Here is a 7664-nt window from a genome sequence, read left to right as displayed (position 1 = left end):
CTTTAGCAGTTCATTGTCTCTCTTCTCTTCCATCTCAGTTAGCTTCGCCATTATGAATGTTCTAAATTCTTTATCATACATTTCCATGATTTGCATTGAACTGCTTGTGGATGAAGAGGAGTTATTCTTTTCCCTTGGAGGAGAGGTATTTTCTTGCTTTCCCATATTTCTTGTGGTCCTGTGGTGATTTCTTGTCATCTGATGGATGGTGTGTTTCTTTCGAATTCTTGAAGTTCAACCACGCTAGCTTTGTTTGCTAAATGCTGAATTATCAGTAGAAAATCTTCATTTTTCCTGTCCCCTGAAATGACTCATGACCTGACCTCTTATCTTGAAGACAAACTTTAGCTCTGCTGAGCAGGGCAAAAAGTACCTAATGTAAGAAATACTGGAATGAAAGGGATTCCTTCTGTTCCCATCTCTGAGCAGAATGATTTGGTGGGAAAAACTCCAGACTTCCAGATTTGGATGTAGGAGATCTGATTTTCAGGCGGGTATCTCCCTTAACCTACCTTGGATCATCAGAAATTCATCTGACCTCTCTTTTTACCTCATCTGTAAAAACAGAATATAAAAATAATATCCTATTTTATGCAGGAGACATTAGGAAATTTATGTAGAATCTTTTTTCTCTTAAGTTTGTGTTATTTATTTCTCCTGTGAGTGAGAAAGATATGGAGGAAGAGAACCAAAGTAACAACAATCCCAACAAAGTCTTGATGTTCATGATCCACCAGCTTTATTCAGCCCCAAATCATGGGCACGTGTGCCCATCACACTCAGGTAGGTCTCTGGACATGAATCTAGAACTTTCTTATTTAGGTCGGTGTCACAGAGCATCATGTTTTACCATCGTAGTGCCTTCCAGTCCCTGAAAATCTTTTAAAAGTATGCAGTGTTATGGGGAGGTATGTTTTTTTAATATACTGTTTACGTTGTAGAAGAACTTTAATTTGCTTCATTTATGAAACACTATACCTACTTCTGATCTATAAAGCAGAACTGCAGTAGAAATGCTTCCTGAAACTGTGCCTTGGGAATGAGGTGTAGGAGTTGGATGAGATAGTTGGACTTGGGAGGGGTGGGGGGGGGCTTCATTAATTAGTGGTTAAAGGCAGCCATACCCCAAAAAAAGTTCAGTTGCACAGTTTGTGTCCCAGAGCCTGCAGCTTAAGAAATATGCTGGGCGTATGAGTATATATGACCAAAAGTCCTGAACGGTGAGAGAGATGGAGGAGAAGAAATTGCAGCATGACCATTACTCATGGGGTATGCTTTCTCTGCCTCCCTTTCTTTCCTGGGTGAGTGTACATGAGCTCTAAAGGAAAAAAAAAAAAAGGATTTGTAAGACTTTAAAATCCTGCTCTTGAAAGGTTTACTTCATCTCACTAAAATTCAATTGTCTCACATACAAAATGATCATAGAATATCTGCTCAAGAGTAGATTCTTCATAATTAACTCCATTCCATCCACCATCTACAGTATTAAAAAGAAACACATTAGTGATATGAAAGCATGAATCTCTTTTTTTCTTTTTGAGAGAGGGATATTTGCTATAGGGCACAATGAGACAAAGAGAGACAGAGAAGCAGAAAGTGAGAAATTACCCCCCGGAGGGATGGTCATGCAGCAATCCCTTCTCCTCCAGTCTCCCTTATCCTCCAAAATCTCTTGGGATTTTGGACACACGCACACACACGTGGTTGGCATGAGCTATAAGGTGCCAGGTCCAGGACAAGAACCCTGGTCGACTATGTGGGAGTCCAGTGATGCAACCATTACACCATCTGCTGGCCCTGAAAACATGAATCTTTAACAGGCATTTGACTGTCTATACTGTTCTTTGGATTTCTTATTTAAACAAAGTATATACAGATCATTTGATGAACATTGTAAGGAAACAAAGCTAAGTAAATAAGTAAAAGCATATTGAGGAACATATTAGTGGGTTCAGGGGAGAGAGGAATGGGTCATCCAGTCATGTCGTGGTTAAGGCAACTGGATCCCCTATGGCCAGCTGTGCAGTTTGAGTCTTGGACCCGGAGACTTGAGAAACAGGCTGGATGCATGTGCTTGTATGCTTAAAATACTGAGAAGAGAATGAAGGAGAAGGGATTGCAGCGTGGCCACTCCCTGGAGGTGCTTCCCCTCCCCTACTCTGTCTCTCTCCAGTGAGGACACATATCTTGTACCAAATTAAAAGAAAGAGAGAGAGAGAGAAAGAGAGAGAGAGCGAGCTATAATTTCCACATAAGGATGCAATTCTCTTTGGATTTAGAAAATTTTTAAAGTAAAATAAATATAGTAAGAAGCACATTTGCAATAAGAGATGTGAATAGAAAACTATAATGAAGATACATTTTCTTTTCTCTGTAATGTTACTTTAAACAGGCCCTAACGTACACTGGACCTCAGTGTCCTTCAAAAAGTGACACAGTCCAATACAAGACCATTTCCAGCACTAACATTTTCTAGGTCTATGTTGCTCTGAGCATATCTCTGGTAATTTGGGTTGAATAAACTCATCCCTAAGGTGTGGGGGCAGGGAGGAAGCTTGAGATTGATTAGACAGAAAGCAAAGTTGAGGTGGCAATGAGAATGAATGATAAAATTTGCAGTTTTCCTTCTGTCTCCCTGAATTTTTTTTGTCACCTCTTTAGGACCCTGCTTAATGAAGGTGTGCAGAAGCCCATTACACTGCAGGTTTATGAGGCACCACCATCCCACCCCCCGCCTCCCAGCAGTCCTGTGCTTCCTTCAGGGAGGGGATAGTGTTATGGTTTTCTCTTGGTCAGAGTTAATATAGTCGAAGCTCATTATGATCCCAGTGCTGGTCAAGAGCAAAAAAGACACTTCCCATCACCAAGAGCATTAGGGCGAAATTAACCTGATACATAATTCATTTTGTAAGGCACAGGCTCTAATATGGCTAAGCTAAGAGGGGCTTTTTATTTATAAATATATTTTCACTGGTTCTTGCAGCTCATGCATAAGTTCAATGTGGGTCACCTTTCTCCTGGACAAAACCACTAAGGTGTGGGAGATTTATTTAAGAAAAACAAACCAAAATCGAAACAAACGAACAAAAAAAAAAAAAACCAAGGCACATAGGGTTTTGACAGGTTTTTCAAAAGCAGAATGATTTGAGTTACAGCATAAGAACTTTCTTTTCATCTGGCTCAGTGGTTCTTTCACTTCAGCATGCATATGCATTACAGTGTGGGGCTGTATACCTCCAACTGCATATATTGTACATTTTGGGTAACTCGAGATTCCCAAATAATTTTACAACATGAAATTTTTATGTTGCCTGCTGAATATAGAGCCTAACCTCAGTAAAATAAGCAATTCCAATTCCAGGTTTGTTTTTTTTTCTTTCCACTCTAAAGGTTGACAATTCCTAAAAGCATTGTTAATAAGTTAGCTAAACTTGGATACAGGTTCTCAATATACTTCGACGGTCTTAGCAAAACATGTTTGTAAAATGCATTATCGATATCATCAGTTTTTAAGATATGTAAATTGACTATTGCTACTTCTAGCATTTGTTATGCAGACATTTATACACATGCACAATGATGTAGAAAGATGTTTATTGTAGTATTGGTTGTATTGAAAAGACAAGCTCATTAGTGGAAATGCTTCTTAAAATCCTTAGATTGAGATGTTATGCTTTCAGTAAAATTGAACTTCTTACCTTGGCCTATGAAGTTCTGAAAAAATCTGACTTTCACTTACACCTCCAGGCTTTCTTGTGTGTGTGTGTTCTTCACCTTCTTGTTATCTACACAATAATTATTACCCTCCTTTGAGTAACTCAGACATCCATCAAAATGAGGTTAGTAAGTAGATTACAAGGCATCTTGACAAATAACAAGTTTGTAGCCAATTAGCAGGTTGGAGGCAGATGAAGGAAAGTGTCTTGAAGACAATGTCATATAGAGGGATCTGGCGTGGTGGTGTATGTGTGTGTACATACAAGCAGCCTTTTCATCTGGAATTCTGTGCTATAGTTGTGAACCTGCTGCTTCAACTGGACTGAACAAACATCCTGAAAATATTAATAAAATTAATATTCTTTGGGAACCATCAGGTGACATGCTGGTTGAGGGACTGGACTCTCACATGATCAACCATGGTTTGAATCTAAGACTCGGTGGCTTGCTTTCTCACTTTCCCTCTCTCTCTCGGTCTGTCTCTCTGGTGAGCACACATGCCCTATATAAAATTAAAAATAATAATAAATTAATTATTTTTTTAAAAAAACACTAATACTCTCCCAGTCTATTCTTTCTTCTCCTCTTTCCTGAAGGTTAAGAGAAAAAAAACAAATCCAGTTTATCTCTCAATCTCTTTTTGGGTAATGCCCTTGTAAGCCTTTCCTAACCTTAAGTATTTACTATAATAGCAAGAGTTTTTTAATCAAAAGTAAATTTTTGCAAGAGCTATATGCAGTTTACAAGCACTTAATTCATGTATTTCTCTCAACAAACCTGTTAGATAAGTAGTCTATATCTTTATTCATAGTTAGGACCAGAGAGGTTAAATAGTTTATCCATGGTCACACAACTAATAAATGATAAAGTCAGCATTTTCTCTGACTTCAGGGTTCATGCTTATAATCATTAAACTGGCTGCTAATAAGCTGTAAAATTCATGTTCTTAGAGCCAACCAATAGTACTGTTTCCCCATCCCAAATCCTACAATTGTTCACATGAAGAATCAAGGGACCAGGTCCAGCAGTTAACATAATGGCTATGTCGCTGGACTCCCATGTAATTGACTGCGGTTCGAGTCCTGAACACAGTGGCTTAAACTCACACCAGGTGTGTGTGCGTGCATGCCCAGGATCCTGAGAGGAGAATGGAGGAGAAGGGATTGCAGCGTGGCCATCCCCCTTGGGGGTGATTTCTCGTTTTCTAGCTCTCTGTCTCTCTCTGTCTTTCTGGCAAGCACACATGCCCTATACCAAAAACCTCTCAAAAAAAAAAAAGAAAAAAGAAAAAAAAAGAATCAAGGGACCTGTGCTAGATTGTTTTTAAACATTCAAAGAGCTTATTGTCCTGCCTGTCCATGTCAGAGATGACCAGACACTCCTTGAAGATTACAAAAGGTAGCCCAAAGGTAAAAAATATTTCACTTCTCTCCCTGAGGTAGAGGTGACTTATCCTCCTAAAAGTTCAAGTCTCAGTCCCACCAGAATCACAAAGACAACAAAGCAGCTCAGTGCAACTTTCATGTCCGGTGTCAGGCACTGAGCTCACAGGGAGGATGCCTGGCTCAGCTTTGATTTTTCCTTGTTCCAAGACTGTAGTCTCAGGTACAGACCTGCCCATGATTAAGGGTCTGGAGTCAGAAGTAGCTCTCTTAAACTTGCCTAGGTTATTTTTTAATTAATGAATTATTATTCTTTTTTTATTTTAAGGATCCTACCTGCATATAATTTCTCACCACTTTTTTTTTTTGAGAGGTCTTTGCTATAGGGGGGGTGTGCTCACCAGAAAGACAGAGAGAGACAGAGAGACAGAAAGCAAGAAATCACCCCCCAGAGGGAATGGCCATGCTGCAATGCCTTCTCTTCCTTTCTCCTCTCGGGATCTTGGGCACGCACGCACACGCGCCTGGCGTGAGTTTTAAGCCACCGGGTCCGGGACACGAACCGCGGTCGACTACATGGTAGTCCAGCGACATAGCCGTTATGCCAACTGCTGGTCCCTAATTTCTCACCTTTTAAGTCTAGCTTTTTTAGTCATTATATATACAGTAACCTGAAATAGCTTTGTCTTTTCGGCTGTTATGTTTGTGTCTATAATTTTGTAAACTAGTGAATAGAGAGAAAACTGAAAAGAGGGAGTCAGGAAGCTACAGAAACAAAGTGGAAATAGCTCCAATCTGGAACTCCTGACTCCTTGGCTTGGTCGGTTCACTAATGAATCCACCCTCTGAACTTCATGTTACTCTTACAGTGTGTCCGATTAACACGTAATCTGGTTGACAAGGAACAGTCATACTTTACATCCACATTCACTTGTCCTGGCTTGCAAACACTACTTCAAGGCTACTCTATCAATGGAGAGAGCACTTGTGTCTTCAAGGTTTTGGTGAAAATTGAAGGGACTGCCCCAGGAAGAGCTGGACCTCAAGTGAGGGACTCTGTGTTTCAAGACATGCACTTGTTTTTGGAACACAACAGAGATAAACTCATTTAAATTTGTTTTACATAAACAAGGTAGGGGTCAGGTGGAGTGGGATTCTTTTAAGGATAAAATGCTATCAAAAATTTCATGGATATGAAATCTAGAGGCTGGAAAACCACAAGGAGATAAAAGTTGTGTCACCTTCTGTCTTTCCGTTTGTCTCTGACTTTGTCTTTGATCTTTCCCTGAGGGTCTTAATTTCTTTTTCTTTTTATCAGTTTCTCGCTCTTTGAGTCCCTTGCCTCCTGTTTCTGCTCTAGTGCTCCCATTTCCTCTGTTCAGAGCCACTCCCTCCTCTTTACTCTCGCTGCTTTCTTCTCTTCAAATGATTTCTGTGGAACACGGGATACTGACCTCTTACGTCTGATCCCTATGCCGATGGACTACAATCTTTTTTTTTCTTAAAATATTATTTTATTTATTTGTTTGTTGTTAATATTTTCTAGTTTTTACCAGGGAGAGAGAGAGAGACAAGGAAAGTGAGAAATCAAGCCACCAGTTCCAGGACTCAGACCATAGTCAGTCATGTGGGAGACCAACACAACCACACCACCTGCCGGTTTGCAATTCACACCTCTTAAGATAATTATTCTTTTTTTTTTCTCTTCTAAAATTTTTTTTTATTAATTTACATTAATTCCGTGAGCATCATCACAACATACTAAATGTGGTTTCCCATCTAGAATAAACTTCATAGTGGCTTAATCATGCATGTTATCATCAATAATATTCCATTTCTACTTTCATATATATATGTTTTTACCCTATGTCTGACCCTCTGCCTTTTCCCACCCTCTTATTACACTATCTCTTCTGTCTACAGTTGTCTTCAATTCCTTTTCCCCCAACATTTTGTTGATCACACACTATCATAGTTAATCTAACTACTTTCAATAGCAAGTTCAGCTGGTGGTTACAATCTTAAGCCTCCTTTAGCTCTGGTCAAGTAAGGTTGGGAGTCACTCTTCCAGGAGAGCAGGCCTTTTCCAACCTTAAGTATTTATTATAATACCAAGTAATTCCTTTATATTAGGTTGTTGGGAAAATCATGGCATATTTTTCTGTTATTTTTCTATACAAGAAATGTGTCATGACTTTCCTGATAACCCAGTAGAAGATATGTCTTATGTCTCACAAGTATGCAACAATGCCTAGATTGTCCCCCTCTGAATATCCTCTTAAATGTGTAGGTTTGGTAGGTCTGAAGCAAAATGATTAAGAATATTTAATTCTGGGACCAGCAGATGGTATAATGGTAATGTAGCTGAACTTCCACATAGTTGACAGTAGTTCAAGTCCCGGATCTGGCGGCTTAAAACTCATGCCAGGTGTGTGTGCATGCATACCCAAAATCCTGAGAGGAGAATGGAGGAGAAGAGATGTGGCATGGCCCCCCTCCCTAGGGGGTGATTTCTTGTTTCTGTCTCTCTCTCTCTCTCTCTTTCTGGCAAGCACACACACCCTA

The sequence above is a fragment of the Tupaia chinensis genome, unplaced genomic scaffold (assembly GCF_000334495.1).
Source record: "Tupaia chinensis unplaced genomic scaffold, TupChi_1.0 Scaffold000308_1, whole genome shotgun sequence".
In the NCBI taxonomy this organism is placed as follows: Eukaryota; Metazoa; Chordata; class Mammalia; order Scandentia; family Tupaiidae; genus Tupaia; species Tupaia belangeri.
The sequence above is the reverse complement of the archived record's forward strand: the minus strand, read 5'-3'. Positions refer to the sequence as shown.